The 27,045-nt window shown below is 41.2% G+C and overlaps 1 protein-coding gene and 1 pseudogene across 1 annotated transcript in view; one reads left to right on the forward strand and one right to left on the reverse strand.

Moving 5' to 3' along the window:
* The window catches only part of SMYD3 (SET and MYND domain containing 3), a 777,767-nt gene that overhangs the window by 639,448 nt on the left and 111,274 nt on the right, over positions 1–27,045 (reverse strand). The gene's annotated exons all lie outside the window — the stretch shown is intronic.
* LOC103351011 (small ribosomal subunit protein uS3 pseudogene) overlaps positions 24,509–27,045 on the forward strand; it is a 31,587-nt pseudogene continuing 29,050 nt past the window's right edge.

The raw sequence follows: 27,045 nt of genomic DNA on the forward strand, positions 1-27,045 counted from the left end.
TTTCCACTGGGATCTCACTCACAGAGATCTTTCATTTAGGGTTTTGTTTTGTTTTGTTTTGTTTTGTTTTGTTTTGTTTGCCAGAGTGTCTTGGCTTTCCATGCCTGAAATACTCTCATGGGCTTTTCAGCCGGATCCGAATGCCTTTAGGGCTGATTCTGAGGCCAGAGTGCTGTTTACGATATCGGCCATTCTATGAGTCTGCTGAGTATCTCGCTTCCCATGTTGGATCACTCTCCCCTTTATTTATTCTATCAGTTAGTATTAGCAGGTACTAGACTTGTTTATGTGCTCCCTTTGACTCTTAGTCCTTTCATTATGATCAATTGTGAACTGAAATTGATCACTTGGACTAGTGAGATGGCATAGGTACATGCCACCTTGATGGGATTCAATTGGAGTCCCCTGGTATGTTTCTAACTCTAACATTTGGGGCAAGTCAGCCTGAGCATGTCCCAAATTGTACATCTCTTCCCTCTCTTATTCCCACTCTTATGCTTAACAGGGATCATGTTTCAGTTAAATTTCAACACTTAAGAATAACTGTGTATTAATTACAGAATTAAACCAGTCATATTAAGTAGAACAGACAAAAAAAACTACTAAGAGGGATAATGTATTAAGTTGTTCATTAACAGTCAGGGCTATGCTGATCAAGTCACCGTTTCTCTATAAATTATTTATTATTATAAATAATAAAGTGCTAGATGACTTTGTCCATATATAGGTTAATCTAAGTGTTCTGAGCATATTTAAGGTGAACTAGGCTAAATTTTGATTGATATTCTGTAGATTAGGTTTACTCTAATAAATGAATTTTCAACTTATGATACTTTCAACTTAGGATGGATTTATTGGAACTGAACTATACTGGAGTTCAAGGAACATTTGTAAATAAATTTATAAAGACAGAATGTAAAGACTATTCTTGGAAAATATATAAGGAAAAACTAAGAATACCGTATGATAAAGCCCTGAAGCAAGAATCAGACAGCTCAGCCCAGCCATGGGAAACACAGAGGAGGATCCAGCTAGAACCAGAACTAGCCTCTTTTCTGCAATGGTAAAGAATCACATGTTTCCCAGGCAAAGAATATTTATGACAGGGGAGTCATATAAACAGTCATATAAACAGTCACTGCTCTGAAGCTTTTATGCACAAGGAGTCTTCAGAAAGCTCATGGAAAATGTGTATTATGAATAAACTATACATAGAGTTCAAAAAATTTTGCACCAAAACACATTTTCTTTCCATCTTTCCATGAACTTTCTGAAGTACCCTCTTACCACTCTGTATCTCCTGTCTCACATCCATTATAACAGTTTCAAGAAAAAAATTTTAATTTTCAAGAAATAAACTTTCTTTTAAGATTTATTTATTAAAAGTCAAAGTTACAGAGAGAGAGAGGGAGAGACAGAGACAGCCCTTCCATCCGTCGGTGCAGCCCCCAGATGGCTAAAAGAACCAGCACTGTCCAGGCCAATGCCAGGGGCCTAGAGCTTCATCTGCGTCTCCTATGTAGGTGGCAGAGGCCCAAACACTTGGGCCATCTTCTGCTGCTTTTCCCAGGAGATTATCAGGAAGCTGGATCAGAAGTGGAGCAGGTTGGATAGGAACTAGCACCTATATGGGATGCCAGTGTCAAGGTGGTGCTAAACCACAATGCCAGCCCCCAAAAAACTTGATTTAACTAGTTGAATAAACCCACATTTTTTTTTTGTTCTGGGAAAAATAATTTCAATGTAGTAAAAATACACAACTGATAATAATGAAAGACCTTCAGAACTTCAAATAAGTACAGCAATCTTGTTCTACTCTATCCCTAATTTTATGCCATGCCACCAATAAATTTATAGAATAGAATAAGAAAAATGTTTTAAGCTAAAGAACGAATAAAACATACTTCCCTACAAAAAGACCACTAAAATGATTTGTGTGTTCTAATTATCTAGGGTTTTTTTTTAAGCTTAGCATTCAAATCTGCATTTTTTTTACTTCGATTAATATTTACCAGCATTATTTTTATGCAGATCACATGAAAAATGAATAATACGTGTCAGGATAACTCGTAAGAAACTGCCACTCATCAGCATAAATCAACAAGCCTACAATTATAATGGTATCCACTGGGAAAAGCAAAAAAAAAAAAAAAAGCTGATTTTACTATCGCAGAAAATAAGGAATGAATTTTTACAATGAAAATAATATAGATAAAGGCAACTGGAAAAAGATCCCAGTTAAAAATAAGAGAAGGAATAAGAGATGGAGGAGGTTGTCTATAACTGTAAAACAGTCTAGTTCTGCATACAGTCATACAGACTTACCCATAAGGGTACAGCCTAGGAACTTGTCATAGGGCTCCAAACCCCTAAGAATCGGTGGTATAAATGCCATCTTCACTGTTAAAATGATCATATTAATTGTTAAAGGCATCATACAGATCAGTCTAAGTTATAAATAACATCAAGTACCTGGTAAAAATAATAGAATTAAAAAGGAAGGAAAGACCAACATGGAAGCAGTCCACACAGCAGACTCCTAGAATGACATTTGCTGTAAATGACACTCTGACCTCAGAATCAACCCTTAAGGCTTCCTGGTCGGGCTGAAAGGCCTGCGAAAGCATTTCAGGCATGGAAAGCCAAGACTCTATGGCAAAAAAAATATCCTACGTTGAGGATCTCTGTGAGACCTCAGAGGAAAGGAAGGGTCATCAAAGAAGGATACACTCTTCTTTGAGGCGAGGAGAACATCCACTTTGCTTATGGCCCTGTCCAAATACCAATGGAGTCTATGGTCACAAAAGGCTTCCACAGCCTTGGCAGCCCATGCCAAGAGCCTCGGATGATCACTGACATCATAAAAAAGAGTGTTAATTGTTAAACAAACAACAGTAGTCACTGTGCACTTGCTCCCCATGAAGGACTTCTGTCCCTAATGAATTGTAATATAAGAATCAACTGCAAATTTTCTCCCCAAAACTGTACTCTATATGCTGTGTGTGTGCGCAGGTACAAATTGTTGAAGTCTAGGCTTAGCATGGAGTTAGTTGGTCCTCTGTATATAAAGTCATACTAAAAATGAACCATAACGAAGAAGGAGATGGGAGAGGGAGAGGCAGGTGGGATGTGAGCAGTGGGGGGGGAGGGAGGTTAAGAGGGAAAGAACCACTGTATTCCTAAAGTTGTATCTACGAAAAAATGTATTCATTAAATAAAAATTTTAAAAAGTGAATGAACTTGGAAATAAAAGACCTTTGTCGGGGTAGAGAAGATGGCCCAAAGGCTTGGGCCCCTGCACCTGCATAGGAGACCTGGAAAAAGCTCCTGGCTTCTGGCTTTGGATCAGCCCAGCTCTGGCCATTGAGGCCATTTGGGGAGTGAACCAATAGATGGAAGAATTATCTCTGCCTCTCTGTAACTGCCTTTCAAGTAAATAAATAAATTTTTTAAAAAATTAATAAGAAAACAATAAAGATGCTTCAAGCAAAAATTAGTATGACTACTCAAGATTTCAAGAACAAAATAAACAGATAAGGGGCTGGGGCTGTGGCATAGAGGCTTAAGCCTCCACCTGTGGTGCCCAGCATCCTATACAGGCGTGGCTGCTCCACTTCCATTCCAACTTCCAGCTAATCCCCTGCAAAAGAAGCAGAGGATGGCCCAAGTGCTTGAGCCCCTACACCCACATGGAAGACCCAGAAGAAGCTCCTGGCTCTAGCTTCAGATTGGCTCAGCTCCAGCATTGAGGCCATTTGGTGAGTGAACTAATGGATAGATTTCTTTCCTGTTCTCTCTCTCTCTCTCTCTCTCTCTCTCTTCCACCCCCTGTCCCTCTCTCTGTAATTCTACCTCTCAAATAAATAAACATTTAAGATAAAATTATAATACATGCTCCATGAAGGATGTACTTTAAAAACATCATACTAAGTAAAATAAACCAGACACAAATAGTATGTGATTCCACTTGTATGAAATATCTAGAAGAGGCAAATCCCTCTGCAGACAGAAAGGAAATAAGAGGATACTAGGGGCTGAGAGTAAATGGAGACTAAATGGAGTTATTGCTTAACAGTGACAAAGTTGTTGTTCTGAATCAAGAAAAAGTTTTTGAAATAATACTGATAGGTACATCACATTGTGAAAGAATTAAGTCCACTGAATTGTATAATACACACACACACACATATATATATGGTAAAATATACATATAAATTACTAAAATGGAAAATGTAAGCTTTTTCTTGGACGTTTGATTTAAGAAAGCAACCATAATTTCTGAGACAGTGAACCAGGCCACACTGCCCCTGAGTGAGTCTTGCATGGCATGCCTCATAGCTGCACCCAATGTTAGAGACCTACAAGGTGGGTCAGAGGAATCAAAAAGCACAATGCTCTTCAGAATCTATGGGTTGGGAGAAAAGATGGCTGACTCCACATAGGAGACTGGGAGGAAAATTTGTGAAAAGTTAAGAAAGGGGACAAATATAAAAAGAGACAAGTAGTGCTATGAAAATAAAATTAGGTGCAGTGGAAGAGAGCAGCTGACTTGGAAACCTGCGCTGCTTCCTGTCTATAAATGTAAAACATCTAATAGTTATTTCTTTTTTCCTTCTCTAAGTCTTCTTCCTCCCTAGAACAAGAGATCCTTCAAAGGCAAATACTGGGTCATATCCATCTCTGTATCCCCAGAGTCTAGAACATAATACTGAATAAATAGGTGTTAACTGTCCAGTACTAAAGAAACATTTATCACAGATTTCTGGACCAGAGAGACAGAAACAACAAGCTAAACAGATACCAAGAGAACCATTTCAAGCTGCAGTGGAAAGGATGTGAAAGAATTTACAATGGAAGATGGACAAGTAGATACTGTCATCTACTTCAGTGCTCTCTCAAAGTCTCACCAAGATTTTTCTTAAAGAGGGAATGGGACACAATGTGCATACATAGACAGTAATTTAAAAAATGGGAGAGAATATAACAACATAATTCTAGAAATTAACTTAAGTAGCCAGAGACTCACTTCAAAACCAAAAATGAAAAAAGAAAAGGGGCTGAGGGGCTGGCACCATAGCATAGGTGGTAAAGCTGCCACCTTCAGTGCTGGCATCCCATATTGGCATTGGTTCAAGTCCCAGCTGCTCCACTTGTGATCCAGCTCTCTGCTATGGTCTGGGAAAGCCGTAAAATATGGTCCAAGTCCTTGGGCCCCTGCACATGCCTGGGAGATCCGGAAGAGGCTCCTGACTCCTGGCTTCGGATCAGCACAACTCCAGCCGTTGCAGTCATCTGGGGAGTGAAACAGTAGATGGAAGACCTCTCTCTCTCTCTCTCTCTCTCTCTCTCTCTCTCTCTCTCTTTCCTGCCTCTCTATAACTCTACCTTTCAAATACATAAATAAATCTGGTTTTTTCTTATGTTTTAAAAAAGAAGAGGCTGAAATCTAAACTGAGCCTTCAGACTTAAGGATTAGTGGTATCCTAAACCTATGACAGTGAGAGTGAAGGAATTTTTTTTTAAAAAAACTTGAAAAAAATGGGGGGGGCGGCTAAAAGATCTGGTCAAAGAATAACAGACAATTCATTGGACCCCAGAACCCTCTCTGACTTTGCAAGGCCAGGAACTGCCCCTCTCCCACTCTAGAAAGAGACAGAAGAGGATGAAACACAAGTACTTTGCCTGGGGTGTGTGTGTGAGTGTCTTTGTGCATGTATGCATGTGGGGAAGAGGAGGGAGCACAGGTCAATCTGAGTGTAAGAGCACAAGACTGAAAACAACAGGAGTAAGTAAAGCCTGTGCTGAGTTCCCATGCCTTCTCAGATTTGAATTCTAGAACAGTGGCAGCCAGGCTTACAACCCCAAGTCAGAAGATAGGAAGACACTTTTCTGGGGAGTGTGAACAGCCCCAAATCCAACAGCCAGGCCTTCCTCAAACAAATTGTTCTAGGCTTGCAAGTGGCTACAGAGCACTCAACTGTGAGTAGTTTGAAATTGAGGAGTTGTCAGTACAAAGTTCACTCTGGACTTTAAAACCTTAGTAAGAAAAAGTATAAAATATTTCAATAATTGTTACACTAATTTTGTTACTTTTGATTCAGTGAAAATATTAATTATTAAAACTAATTTAATGTATTTCTTTTGAATATTGCTACTAGAAAATCTAAAATTACCTATTTCGATGGTGCTCTACAGTGAAGCCTTCCACTCAGTGATCTCTGCCCATGACCACTGAGCTTCAAAACTGTTTTTAAGTACTCTTTTCTTAAAGAGGAAACAGCCAAAAATCACAGGCATTTGAGGAAATTTATTTGTACAAAAGATGGAGACCAAAACAAACTAGAAGTAACATGGAAAATTCTAGAATAGAAACAATGCAAGAAGAAGAGAAAAAAATAAACAAAAACTATATTATTTGCCTTAAGGAGATAAAACACATTTCTGTCACCTTGTTTTTAAAAAGAATATAAATATTTTTGGAAATTACAAGCATAAAAGCACAAATTAATTCTAATAGGCAGAATAATGCCCCCTCCCAAAGATACCCTGTCCTAATCCCAGAACTTATGAATATGTTGCTTTAAACCATAAAAGACAATGAAAGATGCATAAGTAATTAAAATGGTTAATTATATCATATTAAAATAAGGATATTATTCTGGATTACACAGTATGTCAGATGTCATCAGAAGAGTGTTTTGAAGTTGGAAAAGGTGGGACCGAAGCTTTGGTGCAGCAGGTGAAGCCACTGCCTGTGATACCAGCATCCCTATGAGCACAAGTTGGAGTCCCGGCTGCTCAGCTTACAATCCCGCTCTCTGCTAATGCTCCTGGGAAAGCAGTGGAAGATGACCTCAGTGCTTGAACCTCTGCCACCCAAATGGAGACTGGGATTGAGTTCCAGGCTCCTGGCTTTGGACTGCTCCAGTCCCAGCCACTGCAGCCAACTAAAAGCTGATAGGTAGTAAGGTCAAGATTCCAACCCAGGTGGTATTCATTCTAAAGCATGTATGCTTGAACACTTTCTTACCTCACAGCAAGGTAAGAGAAGCTAGTATCACTTATCTGATTAGACTACACCCTACTGTATGCCCAAAGGAAGAGAAAATGAAAACAGTTCTAATCTGGAACCATAGAAGGCTTTCTCTCGCAGAAGTTTTTGTCAATTGTTTTCCTTATTACAGAAACCCAAACCAGAGAGAACAGTTTCATTAGAACAATAATTATTTCCTGTAGACAAAAAGAGAACATCTTAATTATCCAATGGTAAGCTCCCAAATCAAACACAGAGAGAGGCTGTGGAACTGGGATCTCTGAAGACCTCAAAAACAATCATTTCAACTCAATTCCACCAGCCATTGCTCTTGAACCAGAACAGCTGCACTCTCCAGGTTCCATTCAGCAATAAGATTCAGTGTTTCCACACCAGTATGGGGAACTAATCAAACTCACAGTCATATGGTGAAGCCAGCGATTATGTTTGAGAACAGACTGTGACCTCCATCTGAGTTCCTGCTGCCCACATGTAAGACCTGGATGGCATACTTGGCTCCTGCCTTCAGTATGGCCCACTCTTGATTCTTATGGGCATTTGGGGAGTCAATCAGCAGATGGAAAATAACTATCTCTCCTCTCTGTTACTCTGCCTTTCAAATAAAATAAATAAATGTTTTTAAAAATTCTCATTGCTGACTCAGAAAACCAGTAAGAGTTATGAAAACAATTTCAATAAAAAGATCTCATGGGAGTGCCTGTTTCTGAGTCCTGCCTTGGCTTCATATCCAGCATCATGATAATGCACACCCCAGAAGGCAGCAGATGATGGCTCAAGTACTTAGGTTCCCTGCTATCCCTACCTAGGAGGCTTCAGTGGGTTCCTGGCTCCTGGCTTTGACCTGGCTCAGACTGGGGAGTGAACTGGTGGACAAAAAAGTTCTCTCGGGGCCAGCACTGTGGCACAGCAGGTTAAAGCCCTGGCCTGAAGTGCTGGCACCCCATAAAGGCACCAGTTCTAGTCCTGGCTGTTCCTCTTCCGATCCAGCTCTCTGCTATGGCCTAAGAAACCAGTAGAGGATGGTTCAAACACTTGGGCCCCTGCACCCATGTGATAGACCCCAGAAGAGGCTCCTGGCTTCTTGGCTTTGGATCGGTCCAGCTCCTGCCACTGCAGCTGTTTGGGGAATTAGCCAGCGGATGGAAGACCTCTCTCTGTCTCTCCCTCTCACTGTCTATAACTCTATCTCACAAAATAATAAATAAAATATTTAAAAAAATACCAAAAGCAATGTTCAATAATTTAGAGGTATCTGAAAGTAATACAAATTAATTAAAAGCAACAAAATAGGTTTTAATCCTTAAAGGAGCTTGGAACGACCTATAATCAAGGCTGCTGCTCAGGCAGAAGGAAGCTACAGTACAAAAAGCCCCGAACATCAAGTGCAAGGTAAGAAACAGAACACAACACTGGGGAGTAGCCAGTGCTCTGGAAAATAGTGTGGAGAGAGTGTTTTAAAAATTAATTTTGATAAGGGATGACAGCATCCATAGCAGCAGCCGGCGCCATGGCTCACTTGGTTAATCCTCTGCCTGCAGTGCCGACATCCCATATGGGCGCCAGTTCTAGTCCCGGCTGCTCCTCTTCCAGTCCAGCTCTCTGCTGGGGCCAGGGAGTGCAGTGGAGGATGGCTCAAGTGCTTGGGCCCCAGCACCGGCATGGGAGACCAGGAGGAAGCACCTGGCTCCTGGCTTCGGATCAGCGCAGCACACCGGCCGAGGCAGCCATTTGGGGGGGTGAACCAACGGAAGGAAGACCTTTCTCTCTGTCTCTCTCACTGTCTATAACTCTCTCTCTCTGTCTCTCTCTCTCACTGTCTAACTCTGCCTGGCAAAAATAAAAATAAAAAAGAAAATAAAAAAAGAAAATGGATAATCACAAAGAAATGAAGAGTGTTAGAAATGTTATTTATGTGGACTAAAATGCATATAAAGCTTTTTCAAATTTTAGAATTTATTTGAAAGCTAATTAACTGCTTAAAACAAAAATAATAACAATCCACTCTGGGATTTATAACATGTAAAAGTAAAATACATGATAAAAAACAGCACCAAAAATATGAAGGATAAAGAAAAATACGTTGGGGCCAGCACTGTGGCGGAGAATAAACCCACTACATGCAGTGCCAGCATCCCATCCATATGGACACCGGTTTGAGTCCTGGCTGCTCCACTTCCAATCCAGCTCTCTGCTATGGCCTGGGAAGGCAGTGGAAGATGGCCCAAGTGTTTGGGCCCCTGCACCCATGTGTGAGATCCAGAAGAAGCTCCTGGCTCCTGGCTTCAGATCAGCACAGCTCCGGCTGTTGCAGCCATCTAGGGAGTTAACTAGCAGATGGAAGACCTTTCTCTCTCTCTCTCTCTCTCTCTCTCTCTCTCTCTCTTCCTCTGCCTCCCTGTAACTCTAACTTTCAAATAAATAAATAAATCTAAAAAAAAAAAAAAAGACCCCAGGGTAGTTAAAAAAAAGATGCTATGGAGTATATCACATGCCATTATTAAAAGTACTACTAAAAATTCCACAACATTATTAATTATCATTTTAAAAGGAATTTTATCAGGGCTAGCACTGTGGCATATCAGGTAAAGCTGCCACTTACAGTGCTGGCATTCCATACGGGTGCAGGTTCCAGTCCCAGCTGTTACACTTCTGATTCAACTCCCTGCTAATGCACCTGGGAAAACAGTCCTTGGGCTCCTACACCCACATGGGACACCCAGATGCAGCTCCTGTTTCCTGGCTTTGGCCTGGCCCAGTCCTGGTCATTACAGCCATTTGAGGAGTGAACCAGTGGATGGAAAACCTCTCTCTCTCTTTCCACCACTATCTCATCCTCTCTGTAACTCTGACTTTCAAATAAACAAATAAATCTTTTTTTCTTAAAAAAAGGAATCTTATCAACTGTTAAAATTCATCTTAATTTCAGAAATATTAAAAAGTGGGATAACATGTTCCGTCTCAGAATACATGAATAAAATACATGAATAAGTGCCATAAACCAGAGTTCTAAAAATCCGTAAATGCTGCCTCATATATAAATAGCGATAAGGCTAGTCTGACTCCATGCAAAAAGTGAAAAATAGAAATCACTCTTGCTGTGTTCCTAGAATGTAGCACAAATGACAACCAAAAGAGTGGTCAGAACTATCACTCTTCAATCTCTCAATCAAGCACCACGTCACACGAGGACACCAGGCAGTATTTGGGTCCCACAAAAGAAAATGTTTCAACTATAGCCCTCAAGAATAGGCTTCACAAGTGGGAGAAGTAAGACAAGCACTAAATAATAAAATTACATGCAGAATCTGGTTATGTCATTAAACGGACATCAATGAAATATAAGCGTTCAGAAAAAAAGTAAAATTAATGTAGACTAACTGGAACAGGGAAAGTTCCAGTACCAAGCTGGCATCAGAACTGGATGGGCATCTATAAGGGATGAGGATGTGTTTGAGAGAAATCAACAGGAAGCAAGAGAAAATAACAGGGATATAGGTGCTTTGGGGCATATTGGTAGAAAATCAAGTATTTTTGTTTTAACTAAAGCAAAGGCTGTATGTGACACAGTGGACTATGAAGCTACAAATAAAATTTAAAGGCAGAGCAGTAGGCAGTCAAGAAGAGACAATGAATATTTCTGAGCAAGAAATGACATTACCAAAGGGGCCAGCGCCGTGGCTCACTTGGTTAATCCTCCGCCTGAGGTGCCCACATCCCATATGGGCGCCGGTTCTAGTCCTGGCTGCTCCTCTTCCAGTCCAGCTCTCTGCTGTGGCCCAGGAGGGCACTGGAGGATGGCCCAGGTGCTTGGGCCCCTGCACCCGCATGGGAGACCAGGAAGAAGCCCCTGGCTCCTGGCTTCAGATTGGTGTAGCTCCGGCCGAAGCGGCCATTTGGGGGGTGAACCAACGGAAGGAAGACCTTTTTCTCTGTCTCTCTTTCACTGTCTAACTCTATCTGTCAAATAAAATAAATAAATAAATAAATAAATAAAAATAAAGAAATGACATTACCAGAAAAGTGAAGGAAAAAAACTCCTAATGAGCTGTTTGCAGACACTAGCTTCAAGGACTTTGTGAGAAATCCTAGTGACTTTACTCATTTATTAGGAATGCCCAGAAGCCAGCTAGAATCCAGAAAAAATACCTGGGATAGGAATTTTTATTTAGGAGTAATCAAGACTACATGAGAATTGAAGCTATGAAATAAACATTTTCCCTGGGAAGATTTGACAAGTGGAAAGAAAGAGCCCAAGAGAGGAACCTGAGGGATATCATTAGTGGAACAAGCAGAACAGCAGTTCATCCAAAAGAATAAAAAGCAACAAGCATATATTTAAAAAAAGAGAGAGAGAGAGAGAGAGAGAGAGCAAGGGAGGGAGGGAGGGAAGGAGGGAAGGAGGACGGGCAGGCGAGAGGGCAGGAGAGTAGGAAAAGAGTATTTAAGAAAAAGAAGACAAGGCTGAAAAATTTCACAACGAGATGAAATGACATGAGAACTGAAACATATCCCCTGGGATTTAGGTTGTTGATGACTTGGCTGAACGCAGCAGTGTAAGTGGAACAAGAAGGATGGGGATGGGGAGAGTCTGCAAAAGATGCCCAAGAAAGACTGCCCTTGGGCTGAGATGAAGTCACACAGATGGACAGTGCAGTCATCAGGCACAAGGAATGGAAATCATATCTGACAAGAATAGGCTGTATCCAATCTATAGATACTGACCTTCTACAAAAAGGCAGCACACATTCAAAAATTCCAAACTTAACAGGTAAAACTAGTTTGCTCTTTTGTGAAAATTAATCTTCTAAGTATATATGTCAACTGTTAGAGAAAAAGAACCCAATCAGAAATCTGACAAACTACCCAGCAAAATTTGTAAAAAGGTATGCAAGGGGCTGGCACTGTGGAACAGCGGGTTAAAGCCACGGCCTGCAGCGCCAGCATCCCACATTATAATATGTAAAAGTAAAATACTGATAAAAAAACAGCACCAAAAATATGAAGGATACAGAGAAATACGTTGTGACTGGCACTGTGGCATAGAGTAAACCCATCACCTGCAGTGCCGGCATCCCATCCATATGGGCATTGGTTCGAGTCTGCTCCACTTCCGATCCAGCTCTCTGCTACGGCCTGGGACAGCAGTACAAGATAGCCCAACTCCTTGGGCCCCTGCACCCACGTACGAGACCCAGAAGAAGCTCCTGGCTCTTGGCTTCAGATCAGCTCAGCTCTGGCCGCTGCGGTCATCTGGAGACTGAACCAATGGATGGAAGACCTCTCTTTCTCTGGCTCTACCTCTCTCTGTAACTCTGTCTTTCAAATAAATAAAATAAATCTTTAAAAAACAAGGTATGCAAATATGGTCATATCTTTTTTATGGTTGCTTTCTAGAAGAAGCAAATTTATGTATATCTGTTACATAAAATACTCTCCAATTCTGCTGCAATATGTTCAATCTCAAATTTGAATTTTACTACGTTCCTTATTTCTTATAAAGGATCCTAAATTTTATAACAGAAAAAAATTCACTGAAAATTTATTTTTCTCACAAAAATTGAGAAAGCCATTCAGTTCCTGAAAACCTGTTTCTCTGGTTATACTCCAAAAGAAAATTTATATTCTTGCAGGTCAAGATACATACAGGACTTTGACCTCACTGCATAATTACACATGAGATACAAGAGTTATGTAAAAGTTAAGTCAAACTCAGATTAAAGTACCATCTAGGTGTGAAAGTGTTACCTCCTGTAGCACTTTCTCCAAGGAAACTACCAGAATCATTTATTTTGAACCACATGTAAATGGCAAGGCTATCAGTTATGTGATATCCTATAAAAAGACAGAAACAATTTCTAATTATATCCATTCTTTCATTTTAATTAGCCTACAGAGTGATTGCATATTTAATTTGGCTATCTTTAAAAAATTAAGTTACTTTACTGAAAGTCTTTCAGATAGCTATGCCACCATACATCAATTAGAAAGTTAATCACTCTGCTTGTTCTCACAAAAAGATTTTACAGGAGGTGGAAAGATGGTAGTATTCCTGCTTTTAAAAAAGTTAATTAGCAGGCACTCAGTAACAGAGATCATCCAAAAATAAGCTTATCGAAACCCAAAATATGTAATCTGAGTAACGTCAGGTAACAGAAATAGAGTCTCTCTAATGAGATTATTCATGTTCACTTCAAAATAAAATGTTTAGTTCACAGTTTCAGGTTTAGTTTTCAAAATGCTAGAAGACTTTGTTATACAACAAAATCTTTCTTAAACATTTAAAAAATTTTTCTTGACATACTTCTAAAAGACAGAAGGCAAAAAACCCATAATCCATGATTAATGAAGATCAAGATTTGTCGCTCCCCCTCTTCATGGAGGAAGGACACTAAACCCTGCCTAGGCTTCATATCCGAGTCACAGCACCATTATGTCGCTCCCCCTCTTTGTGGAGGAACGACACAGGACCCTGCGCTGTTCTTTTGTCTGCTCGGCCCTTCCCGGGCCTGCTGCTGGTTCTTCCCGGGTTGGCTACCGTCCCTTCCACCTCCGTGGAAGGGCGGTTCCCCCTGCCACTTTCCCCACTTCCGCGGGGGAGCGGCACACCGCCGGCCGGCTCTCTTGGGGGCTGCTCAGGTGTTCCTCATAGATGTTCCCGGTGCATGTTGTCTCTCTCCTCCTTTATAGTCCTCTTCCACCAATCCCAACTCTGCTACCCACACGCCGAGTACGCTGCTCTCCTCCAATCAGGAGCAGGTCCTGCTGTTCATTGGTTGAACTGGAGGCAGCTGTGTAGAAGCTGTTTCCTCCTCTCCCAGCGCCATATTGAGGGAGAGCAGATGCATAGAATAAGTCTTAATTCGAGTAACAGTCTAGTCCGAGTTGCTCCCCACAAAGATTGGCCCAAATTTCCTTTTTTTTTAAGATTAATTTATTAGAGAGGTAGAGGCAGAGAGAGAGAGAGAGAGAGTTCTTCCATCCACTGGTTCACTCCGCAGATGGCCATAACTGCTGGAGCTGGGCTGATCTGAAGCCAGGAGCCAGGAGCTTCTTCCAGGTCTTCCACGTGGGTGCAGGGGCCCAAGGAGTTGGGCCATCTTGTACTGCTTTCTCAGGCCACAGCAGAGAGCTGGATTGGAAGTGGAGCATCCAGAACTCGAACCTGTGCCCATATGGGATGCCGGCACTGCAGACGGCAGCCTTACCTGTTACGTAATAGTGCCGGCCACCCAAATTTCTAACAAATGAGAAAAGTTTCATATAATGGGATTTAAGATATTATAAGTCACAGGGTCAGTGTTGTGACCCAGTGAGTAAAGGAGGTTCAAGTCCTGGCTGCTCCACTTCCAATCTAGCTCCCTGATGATGCACCTGATAAAGCAGAGGAAGAACAGTGGACCCTGTACCCCCATGGAAGACCCACAAGAAGTTTGAGGCTCCCAGCTTTGGTCTGGCCCGCCCCACCATTGCAGCCATTCTCCCCACCCTCCACCCCAATCCCATACCACGTTTCTGCCTTTTAATATAACAAATAAATCTATCTATCTATCTATCTATCTATCTATCTATAAAACCAGCCAGCAAGTAAATCATATGGTGCAACTGTAACATACATTTCCTTCATCCTAGATTCACCAACAATAAAGCAATTTATTTCTATAGATGAATACTCCATCTTCAGATATAAACTCATCATGGTTGTATGTAAGCCAAAGTGTCCTAAGTAGCATTTATCATTAGAGAAGACTTTCAAAACATATACACAACCTTATCTCCCAGTCTTAAGAGCCTCCCTGTTTGTTACCATACACAAATTTTATTCCATTCTTCCACTGCCTTTCATAACCCATCAGTAACTTTTTTATTATTTATTTGTTTGAAAGAGTTACAGACAGACAGAGAGATCTTCCATCCACTGGTTCACTACCTAGATGGCTGCAATAGCCAGAGCTGGACAAGGCCAAAGCCAGGACACAGGAGCTTCATCTGGGTCTCCCACATGGGTGGCAGGGCCCAAAGTACTTGAGCCATATTCCGCTGCTTTTCCCAGGCCATTGGCAAGAAACTGGATTGGAAGTATTGCAGCTGGGACACGAATCATGTCCATATGGGATGCCAGCATTGTAGGCAGCAGCTTTACCTTGCAAGCCACAACACCGGCCTTCCATTAGTAACTCTTAAAATTCCAATTATTTTCCTCAAGATAATTTATCTCACACAATAAAATGGTATTATACCCCAACTATATTTCAAAACCTCATTCAATTAAAAATAGTTGAATGAGATAAAATAAATGGAAGCAGACTGCAACAAATCTGTTACACAGCAGACATTTTATAAAAACTGGTGTAATCTAAATTCAGCTCAACCCTTTTACACCAAAATAGTAACAACTAGAAGGTTCCTATTTCACACCAAATTAGACAAACATCATGGCAATAGCATAGGGGCAAATGAAACAAGTCGAAAATGGAGAGTGGGAAGAAGTAAAAGAATCTGATCACACTGCACAGTTGCAGATGCAACACCAAAGTAATACAGAAGGTTCCCCAGGTCTGTCATCCTTCATTTACTCCTCATTCATTCAGTTGAAGGAAAATGATAAGGGCATTCACTTGCTGGTCTTGGCTTCCAAACTGATAACACATTGTTCTCTAAATCATACTCTTATTCTCTATTTTACAATGATCTTGCTGTGCCAAAACAGTCTACAGTTCTTTCTTTCCATCCTCTCTCTCTTTTTCTCTTTCTCTCTCCCTCTTTCACTCTCACTCTTGATAAGTTTTCAATGTTTGAGTTAGCACCATCACTCCCTGCTATGGTTTGGAAATGGTTTGTCCCTCACAAAACTCATGTTGAAAATTCCCAATGTAGTCCCAACGTAGTAAGACTGAAGGCATGGCCCCTTTTGCTTTTGTTTTTGTTTTTTGAGAGACAGAAAAAAAGAGAGAGCCAAAGAAAGTATTCCGCCTTCTGCTGGTCAACTCCTATCCGCTAGTCTATTCTCAAATGCCCACAATAGCTAGGACGGATCAGGGACAAAGCCTAGGGCCAGGAACACAATCCAGGTCTCCATACAGGTGAGTGGAACCCAATTACTTGAACCATCAAGTAATTCCTGCTGCTTACCAGGGTCTGTGCTGGCAGGAAGCTGGAGTCAGGAAACACAGTTGTGATATGAACCCAAGAACAGCAATATGGTATGTGCGAATCTTAACGACACCTGATCTCAAGAAGGTAAGGAAGTTAAAAGGATATTAGGCATGAAGGCTCCACCTTCATGTATACATTAATTGGCCAAAACAGAATTCTTAGATCCTTAGATCCCTGTATCAATGGGTAAGCTTCAGAATGTATTTCTGATTATCTGAAATTACTACAGAATTTGTATATGTACATTTTCTACAAAAAGAGTAAACAGGTTTCATAATGTACTTTCTTTTTTTAATATTTATTTTATTTATTTGAAAGGCAGAGTTAGAGACAGAAAAGGAAAGACAGAGAGATCGTCCACCTGCTGGTTCACTCTCCAGATTGCCTCAACAGCTGGGGCTGAGGCTAGGCCAACTCGGGCAGGCCAAAGCCAGGAACTTCTTTTAGGTCTCTCACATGGGTGCAGGGGCCCAGCACTCAGGCCATCCTCTGCTGCTTTCCTAGGCACACTTAGTAGGGAGCTGGATGGGAAATGGAGCAGCAGGAAGCAAACCAGCACTCATATGGGACACTGGCATGGCAGGCTGTGACTTTAACAAAAACACCACAACACCAGCCTCCATGAGTTACTTTCTTATACCATCAAAGTCAACAAGTTTGATAAATTACTCTCATATTCCATGAGCACATCATGGAATAAACAAACAAACAAATCAGCACAATTTTAAGTGAGCACCTTTTATATTCCAAAGTTTCTTTGGCGTTAAGGGCAAGAGGTATTTTGAGTAAATGTAATACTAAATAAGGTATTATTGCCAGGATAAAGAAAGAGTCACCACTCTTACTCAAAGTCAGGAAAACCATCAAGAACTACTGAGAAATCCAAAACAGCTTGAAAGGGTTGGGGAGGAAGGGAGAGTAACAGTGTTGAGACTAAATGTTAAGAATTACCAGCAGATGGTATAAGGCAACTAGAGAAAACATACTTAGTGAAACCATATAAATTAGAATGTGACACAGAATAATAAATAGAATGTTAACTGTATTAACAGTTTTTCCTACATTCCTCAAATAACTTCAAGTGTGTCAAGGGTGGGTCTTTGTACATGGATCTCAGCACAACAACTGTCACATAGTTATTATTCAACATTGCTTGAATTAGTAACAAAAATAAAGGTTGAAAATAGATGGCATGTAAAAAAAATTGTTAAATAATACGAAGCTTTTTTGTAATAGATACATGTTCATATTTCCTTCACCCATTTGAGAGATAAAAGGTAAATATTCTAAAACATTTCAGGAGAAAACCTATTTATGAACCATGTTTCCTTGTTTTAAGAAAATTATACAACAATAATATGCAGTTGGAAAAGAATCTAGTTTTCCTTAAGCGAACTAAAATTTATAGACTTAAATCTCTAGTAACTAGAGACAGGAGCTTTGTTTTTACAGACCATCCCAGGCAATGGGGTTGGGAGTAGCCTACAATTTTATTCCCTTTAACTTTTTTTTTTTTTTTTAATTTTTATTTTTTTTTTTTTGACAGGCAGAGTGGACAGTGAGAGAGAGAGACAGAGAGAAAGGTCTTCCTTTTTGCCGTTGGTTCACCCTCCAATGGCCGCCGCAGCCGGCGCGCTGCGGCCAGCGCACCGCGCTGATCCGATGGCAGGAGCCAGGAGCCAGGTGCTTTTCCTGGTCTCCCATGGGGTGCAGGCCCTTTAACTTTTTGTTTTAGATGACTTTAAACTTTGATAACAGTGGCAGAAATAATAAAAAGAATTCCCATTATTCACCCAGCTTCCTCTAACATAAACATCATACTGAGCCATAGTGTAATTATCAAAACCAAGAAACAAACACTGATGCAATTCTATCAACCTTAGATTTCACCCAAAACATTTTTCAAGTAATGTCCTTGTTCTTTTCTCAGGACTCCATAATTCATTTAGGTGTCCCTTCTTCTGAAATTCCTCCAACTTTTGACAATTTCTAATTTTTCTTTGTCTTTGATAACAAAAGAATAATGGCCAATTATTTCTACTGTCTGATGCTTTATCATGATTAGATTATTAGGTTATGCCTTTTGACAAGTATACCATAAATGATGAGTTCTTCTCTTGGTCAAGGCCATATCTTCCAGGTTTCTTCACTGTAAAATTATTTTCTTTCTCTTGTAATTAACATCCTAGAAACAGAGATTTTCAGATGCTGCAAATATCCAATTTTCTCAGACTTTTGACCACCAACTTTACCATTTTAAGTAAATCTTGCCTGTACCATTACTATTGTGTTCTGATAGTAACTTTCTACTCCCTCACTCCTTCTACCCCTATTAACTCAAACTTTTCTGTACACTACTTCTCATTCCCATTTAGTTATTCATTCAATTAGTATTTATATGAGTATGGGCTTAAGGATTTTATGTTATCCTGTGGTTTATAACATAAAACTGTTAACTTATTATCCTGCTCAAATTGCTCCAGTTTTGGCCAATGAGTTTTTTCAGATTGGTTTCTGTGCCCATTCACCCCATGTCCCCCTTTTAAAGATGTCTTAATTTTTTTTTTTTTTTCTGACAGGCAGAGTACAGTGTGAGAGAGAGACAGAGAGAAAGGTCTTCCTTTTTGCCGTTGGTTCACCCTCCAATAGCTGCCGTGGCCAGCGCACCGCGCTGATCCGATGGCAGGAGCCAGGTACTTATTCTGGTCTCCCATGGGGTGCAGGGCCCAAGCACTTGGGCCATCCTCCACTGCATTCCCGGGCCACAGCAGAGAGCTGGCCTGGAAGAGGGGCAACCGGGACAGAATCCGGCGCCCCGACCGGGACTAGAACCCGGTATGCCGGCGCCACAAGGCAGAGGATTAGCCTAGTGAGCCGCGGCGCCGGCCGAATGTCTTTAAATTTCCCAGCAATATACAATGCTTCTGGCTCAATACAAGAGTGTTTTTTCTGCTCAAGTCCCAAAACCAACCACTTCTGCAAGGAGGTCTGGCTTTTTTATCAGGATGTCATATACAGTATTTTGACTGCATATTTTAAAGATAAAGAGGCCGGCACCGCGGCTCACTAGGCTAATCCTCCGCCTTGCGGCGCCGGCACACCGGGTTCTAGTCCCGGTCGGGGCGCCGGATTCTGTCCCGGTTGCCCCTCTTCCAGGCCAGCCCTCTGCTGTGGCCAGGGAGTGCAGTGGAGGATGGCCCAGGTGCTTGGGCCCTGCACCCCATGGGAGACCAGGAAAAGCACCTGGCTCCTGGCTCCTGCCATCGGATCAGCACGGTGCGCCAGCCGCAGCGCGCCGGCCGCGGCGGCCATTGGAGGGTGAACCAACGGCAAAGGAAGACCTTTCTCTCTGTCTCTCTCTCTCACTGTCCACTCTGCCTGTCAAAAAAAAAAAAAAAAAAAAAAAGATAAAGACAGGCCGGCACTGTGGCTCACAAGGCTAATCCTCTGTCTGCGGCACCAGCACCCCAGGTTCTAGTCCCAGTTGGGGCGCCGGATTCTGTCCTGGTTGCTCCTCTTCCAGTCCAGCTCTCTGCTATGGCCCAGGAAGGCAATGGAGGATGGCCCAAGTGCTTGGGCCCTGCACCCACATGGGAGACCAGGAGGAAGCACCTGGCTCCTGGCTTCGGATCAGCCGAAGCAGCCATTTGGGAGGTAAACCAACAGAAAAAAGGAAGACCTTTCTCTGTCTCTTTCTCTCTCTCTCTCTAACTCTGCCTGTCAAAAAAAAGAGAAAGACAAAAAGAACTACATACAAGTATTATACTAGTAAATTTGCTTCTCACAGAAGTATAGGCTATCAATTCTGAAACTATACATTTACTAGAGTTGAAAAATTAAGTACAGTAGATAATGAAAGTCAGGTTCCTCAATGTCAGAGAAATCAGGAGTGCTCACTGCAACTGGGCTCATTGCAACTGGGCTATCTCTGTTTCTAGAGATCTCAGTGTATACAGATGGAAAATATATGTACAAATAATAATGCACATATACACATACATCCATATTTATGTTAGTGTCTATTTATATATATAAATAAAATACTCAGGGGGCAGGTGCCATGGCTCACTTGGTTAATCCTCCGCCTGCGACACCAATATCCCATATGGGAGCCGGGTTCTAATCCTGGCTGCCCCTCTTCCAGTCCAGCTCTCTGCTGTGGCCCGGGAAGGCAGTGAAGGATGGCCCAAGTACCTGGGCCCTGCACCCACATGGGAGACCAGGAAGAAGCATCTGGCTTCTGGCTTCGGATAGGCACAGTGCCAGCCGTAGCAGCCATTTGGGGAGTGCACCAACAGAAGGCCTTTCTCTCTGTCTCTCTCTCTCTCTCTCTCACTGTCTTAACTCTACCTGTCAAAAAAAAAAAAAAAAAAAAAAAACTCAGAATCGGGGCAGGTGCTGTGGCACAGCGGGTTAATGTCCTGGCCTGAAGCGCCAGCATCCCATATGGGTGCCAGTTCTAGTCCCAGCTGCTCCTCTTCTGATCCAGCTCTCTGCTGTGGCCTGGGAAAGCAGTAGAAGATGGTCCAAGTCCCACACCCTGCACCCACATGGGAAATCCGGAAGAAGCTCCTGGCTCCTCGCTCCTGGCTCCTGGCTCCTGGCTTCAGATCAGCGCAGCTCCAGCCATTGCAGCCATCTGGGGAGTGAACCAGCAGATGGGAAGACCTTTCTCTCTGTCTCTACCTCTCTCTGTAACTCTTTCAAATAAATAAAATAAATATTTTAAAAAAATAATCAGAATGAATTCATATGAATAAATTTAAAAATTTATTTATTTCTTGGCAAGTCAGAGAGGGAGTAACAAAGAGAAGGATATCTCCCATCCACTGGTTCACTTTCCAGATGGCCAACAGCCTGAGTTTGGCCAGGCTGAAAACAGGAGTCAGGAGCTTCATTCAGGTATCCACATAGGCTTCAGGGGCCCATGCCCTTGGGCCATCTCCTGCTGCTTTTCCCAGGTCATTAGGAGAGAAATGGGTAGGAAGTAGAGTAGCCGGGATATGAATGGGTGCCCATATGGGATATCAGCATTGCAGTTGGTGGCTTTACTGGCTACACCACAATGCCAGTCTCCATACTGATAATTCTGATTGCAATCCAACACCACAGGGTGAATTTTCACCGATCACCTTTCTTTATTAGTAATTTCTTTCTCTGACAGTACCCTGAAGATGAGTGATTTTTTTTTACCCCATTTCTGCTTTCATTCAATAGAGACAAAGAGAAGACAGAAAAGAAGGGTTTCTTGCTCCATCCATAGCCATGCTCTTCTCCCTGACCCTGTAGCAGCAAAGGTTGGTTTCTGAAAAAATCTCACCTATCTTTTTTGGCAGCACCTGGGAAAACAGTTGAGAAAAAGTCTACAAGTGAGTATGAACTCTTCCTATAGCTAGCCTCTTCCACATTCTACATCTAACAATTCTGTACTGCATCTAGCTGAACTGATACCAATGTACAACTGTGTCTGCCCCACGTTCACAAATATTCATAACTCCCCCTTGAGGCATCTGTCTCTCCTTAGACTTCAAGCTAGTTGTCTACTCTGTTACCTCAGCTCTTTGGGATTCAAAAACCTCAAAATTTGCAAGTCATGAAATTGCAGTCAGTCAGCTTCCTTTTTGTTTTGTCATTTTTAAGGTTATAAGCCACGCTCTTTCTGTCCCATGATTTTGTTATTAATACCTGAATATTTTGCTAAAACACTGAAACAAATTAAAAGCTTACTGAAAAGTCAACTTAAAAGTAACAGTTCCAATTCCAAATTAAAGTATTCTAATATAATTTTAAATATAAAACAACAAAATGGATGCAACTGGAAACTATTATACTTAGTGAAATAAGCCAGTCACATAAAAACAAAATATCATATGTTTTCTATGATATGTGGCAGTTAATATAGAATACAAAAAATGTATAGGAATAAAATGGACATCTTGTGATGTGACTGTCATTTTTAGCCCTTATTTATACACCTTTGGAACTGTGGTCTTCCTATTTTTTTTACTTGTTGAATACTATGGTTAGTGGTGAATTCAGCTTGTAATTATAGAAGGGATTCAAAGTTTTTCTTTGCAGAAGTTAAAAGGAAGGAAGGAAGGGGATGGAGGGAAGTAAGTTATCTTTTTAGAACTTTATCTATGAAACACATGAAATATGTTCTCTTTATATTAATAAAAACTAAAAAAAAAAGGAAAAGAGCTAATTAGGGAGCTTTGGCTGTTTGTTAATGTGATTTTTTCCAGCTGTTGATACATCATCAAGAAAAGTCTCATTATTTCACTAACAATAAAATAAACCCAAAACTAAACTGTAATAATGCATTTAGACATAAATTACATTGATAACTCAGTCTAACAAAAAACACATAACAGCTGATAATGATTTCTTAAAAGCATTTGCTTCATATTTGACAGAATGCTTTGAGAACATCAATCATATATTCATAGTCTCATAATTTTGTTTTACAAAATATTTTCTCAAATCTCTTGGGAGATTACTGCAGGGTTACAAGTTGTCCTAAGATCAAAGATCAAATAGAGAAGGGGAAAAAACACCCTGTAATTCTCTCAGCTCATTGATCTTTCCCATCTGTTATGTAAAAAAAGGACGTATATGTTAAGTTTGAAAAAAGAAAACCTGTTTTAACTAGAGATGACAGTAACTTGATTCTGGCAAATGTTCAGAGAGAATTTTTCTAAAAGAGATCCAATTTCTTTCTGCCAAAATACAAATGATGTCAACAATAAGAAAATAAAATCTAGTCATCAAAGTACTGTTGCTTATTTATATCTTTCTTTCTGCAAATATATCATATGACAAAGTTACAATTATCAAACATACGCAGTAAATGAATTTTCAACCATCAGGAGGATTTTTTTAAACACAAGCTTATGGGTGAATGATGAGAGACAGCTGGAACAAGACACTGAATAATGTAGTTAACTTAGGTCTAGAGAAATTACTTTCCTAGCATAGGCCAAAGATTCCAGTTTCTTTGGGCTCTCCTTTATGTAAAAAGATTGAAGCTCTGTCCTACATCTTTACCTTAGAAATAATAAATCAAGAAATTCTCAGGAGGCAAATGATATACCACATATTTTAGAAGAAATAGTTTTTGCTTCCTGAGAAAAATGCTCATAGGTGTAACAATTATGGCTTTTGGTATCCTTAAAGTATTCTAGAATCAGTCTAATTTTTTTTTTTTTAGTGTATCAACATTTTCTTTCTCCTCAAATAACTGTTAAATTGTACACCTAACATGGATGGATTTTGTGGCATATAAGTGATATTTTAATAAAGTTGTATGAGAGGTGGGTATTGCAGTACAGGAGGTTAGTATGCTGCTTTGGACATCCACTTTCCATTTGGAGTCCCACCACTGTTCCAACCCAGCTTCCTGCAAATGTGCTTTCTGGGAAGTAACAGGTGATAGGCCAGATATGTGGGTCCCTGCCACCCATGTGGGAGACCCAGATGGAGCTCCTCTGTCCCGGTTTCAGCCTGGCACAGATCCAGGCATTTTTGCAGGCATTTGAGGAGTGAACCAGTGAATGGGAGATAGAATACGCTCACACTGTCTTACAATTAAATAAAAACTTACAAATACACAGCAAAATGGCAGTGCTGGTTTCCAAGAATAGGAAGTTCGTTATCTGATAGTATCTCCAAAGATGAATTTTGGGGCCAGTGCTGTGGTATAGTTGGTAAAGCTACTGCCTATGGAGCCAGAATTCCATAAGGGTGCCAGTTCAAGTCCCTGCTGTTCCACTTCTGATTCAGCTTCATGCTAATGCACCTGGGAAAGCAGCAGAGGACGGCTCAAGTGCTTGGGCCCCTGCACCCATGTGGGAGGCCCAGGAGAAGCTCCTGGCTCCTGGATTCAGTCTGGCCCAGCCCTGCCCGTTGTGGCCATTTGGAGAGTGAACCAGCGGATAGAAGCTATCTCTCTTTGTGTGTAACTCTGACTTTCAAATACATAAAATAAATTAAAAAAAAAAAAAAAAAAAAGCTGAACTGAATGAGTTTCTCATTCAGGAGTTGAAGTCTGAGTTACACCAACCAAGAAAGAAATCATTATGTGAGCCACCAGGACACAGAATGCCCCTGGTGAGAAGAGTCAGGAAATCAAGAATTGACTGCAGTAATTCAGAAGAGGTCTGGCTTCCCAGAAGGCACAGTAGAACTTCATGCTAAAAAGGTGGCTACAGGAGGTCTCTACTGCCCAGGCAGTCTCTGTGCTACAAACTCCTATGAGGGTTTGCTGTACAGAGCGACCGCAATGAGGTTCTCCAGACCATCATGGAGAATGGAGCCAAGGGCTGTGAGATCATGATGCCTAGGAAATTCCAAAGACAAAGCTGTCAATCCATGAAGTATGTAAATGGCCTAATGATCCACAGTGAGGACCCTGTTAACTTCTATGTTGACACCACCATGAGCTGCTCAGACAGGTGTGCTGGACATGAAAGTGAAAATCATGCTTTATTGATTACAGTTGATGCAACTGTTAAGATTAGTCTTAAAAAGACCCCTGCCTGGCCATATTAGCATCATGGTACCAAAAGATGAAATAGTGCCTACCACATCTATCTGAGAACAGAAGGTTGGGAAGCCTGAGCCACCTACCATTCCAGTTCCTACAGTGGAACAATGTTTCCTTAGCAGCTATATCAAGTCTGGATATTGCTTTATTTTTTTTTTTTTTTACTTTTTTATTTTACTTAAGTAGTACAACTTCATGCATTTAATACATACAAATATGGAAACATGGTGATTTTCCCCACCCATCACCCTCCCACCCATACTCTCACTGGATATTACTTTGTAAAAATATTTAATAAAATATTGTGCAAAGAAAATGTTAAATAAAAAGTTTTTAGGGGCAGGTATTTGGCACAGGAATTAAGACACAATGTGGGCTGGAGCCATGGCTCACTAGGCTAATTCTCCACCTGCAGTGCCAGTACTCTGGGTTCCAGTCCCGGTTGGGGCGCCGCATTCTGTCCTGGTTGCTCCTCTTCCAGTCCAGCTCTCTGCTGGGGCCCGGGAAGGCAGTGGAGGATGGCTCAAGTGCTTGAGCCCTGCACCCACATGGGAGACCAGGAGAAGCACCCGGCTCTTGGCTTCAGATCGGCGCAGTGCGCCAGCCATAGTGGCCATTTGGGGGTGAACTAACGGAAGGAAGACCTTTCTCTCTGTCTCTCTCTCTCTCGCTAACTCTGCCTGTCAAAAAATAAAAATTAAAAAAAAAGACACAATGTGGACCATCCAATCTCACATTGGAATACCTGGGTTCAAGTCCCACCTCCCCTTCTGATTCCACTTTCCTGGTAAGGCAGATGCTAGGAGACAGCAGGTGATGGTTATAGTACTTGGGACTCCACTACTCACATAGGAAAACCAGGCTCTTGGCTACAGGCTGTCCCAGTACCATTTACTGTGTGCATTTGGGGAATATAATAGCAGACAGATGAGAGCTCTCTCTCCCTCTCACCATCACGCCCTCTCTGGCATTCACAATTTTTTAATTTTTTAAAAAATTTGCTATAAGGGGTACTGGATTCTGTCCCGGTTGCTCCTCTTCCACTCCAGCTCTCTGCTGGGGCCCAGGAGTGCAGTGGAGGATGGCCCAGGTCCTTGGGCCCTGCACCCCATGGGAGACCAGGAGAAGCACCTGGCTCCTGGCTTCAGATCAAAGTGGTGCACCAGCCGCAGCGCCCATTGTGGGGTGAACCAACGGAAAAGGAAGACCTTTCTCTCTGCCTCTCTCTCTCACTGTCCACTCTGCCTGTCAAAAAAAAGAAAAAAAAATTTGCTATAAGATTTTAAAAGATTTCATAGGTTTCTTGTAAACAACTCCTTTGTATGAATGAGTTTTCCGAAGAATATATTGTTTTGTTTTCATTTTTGGTTGGGTATATTTTCTAATTCTAAATTTTTCATCTTTAGATCTAATGAAACTTTTCTAGCCTCATTGCTTTATTAAGCAAATCATTTCTGCAAATTATACACTGCAGTTTCAGCACAGTGACCTCAACTAGGTCACATAATAAATCAGAATGATATTTAAGGGGCCAGTGCTGTGGTGCAGCGGGTTAACGACCTGTCCTGAAGTGCCGGATCCCATATGTGCAGCAGTTCAAGGCCCAGCTGCTCCATTTCCGATCCAGCTCTCTGCCCTGGCCTGAGAAAGCAGTAGAAGATGGCCCAAGTCCTTGGGCCCCTGCATCCATGTGGCAGACTAAGAAGAAGCTCCTGGCTCCTGGTTTCGGATCAGTGCAGCTCTGGCCATTGTGGCCAATTCGGGAATGAAGCAATGGATGAAAGACTCTCTCTCTCTCTCTCTCTCTCTCTCTGTGTCTCTCCTATCTCTGTTTAACTCTGGCTTTCAAATAAATAAATCTTTAAAAACTTTAAAAAATAATAGAATGATATTTTAGACACTTTTAGATTAGCAATGTGCCATAGAACTTTATGTAAGAGCCAAAATGTTCTGTTTCCACAGACCAATCCAGAAGCTAGAAGCTACTTGCCACATGCAGCTCCTGAACCTTTGAAATGTACTTGTATGATTGAAAAACTGTGCTTTAATTTTTTTCTTTTTTTTTTTTACAGTCCCACAGTATGGGACTTCATAAAGCTAAGAAGCTTCAGTAGAGTGAAGGAAACAAAAAAAAATAGATTGAAGAAACAACCTACAGGAGAAAATATTGACAAATTATACATCTGACATAAAATTAATAATCGGAATATATATATATATATATGAGAGGATTTTGAATGTTTTCACCAAAAAGAGAGGATAAATGTTTTAGGAGATAACAACACTTACTCTA

This window comes from Oryctolagus cuniculus, chromosome 13 (assembly GCF_964237555.1).
Source record: "Oryctolagus cuniculus chromosome 13, mOryCun1.1, whole genome shotgun sequence".
NCBI lineage: Eukaryota > Metazoa > Chordata > Mammalia > Lagomorpha > Leporidae > Oryctolagus > Oryctolagus cuniculus.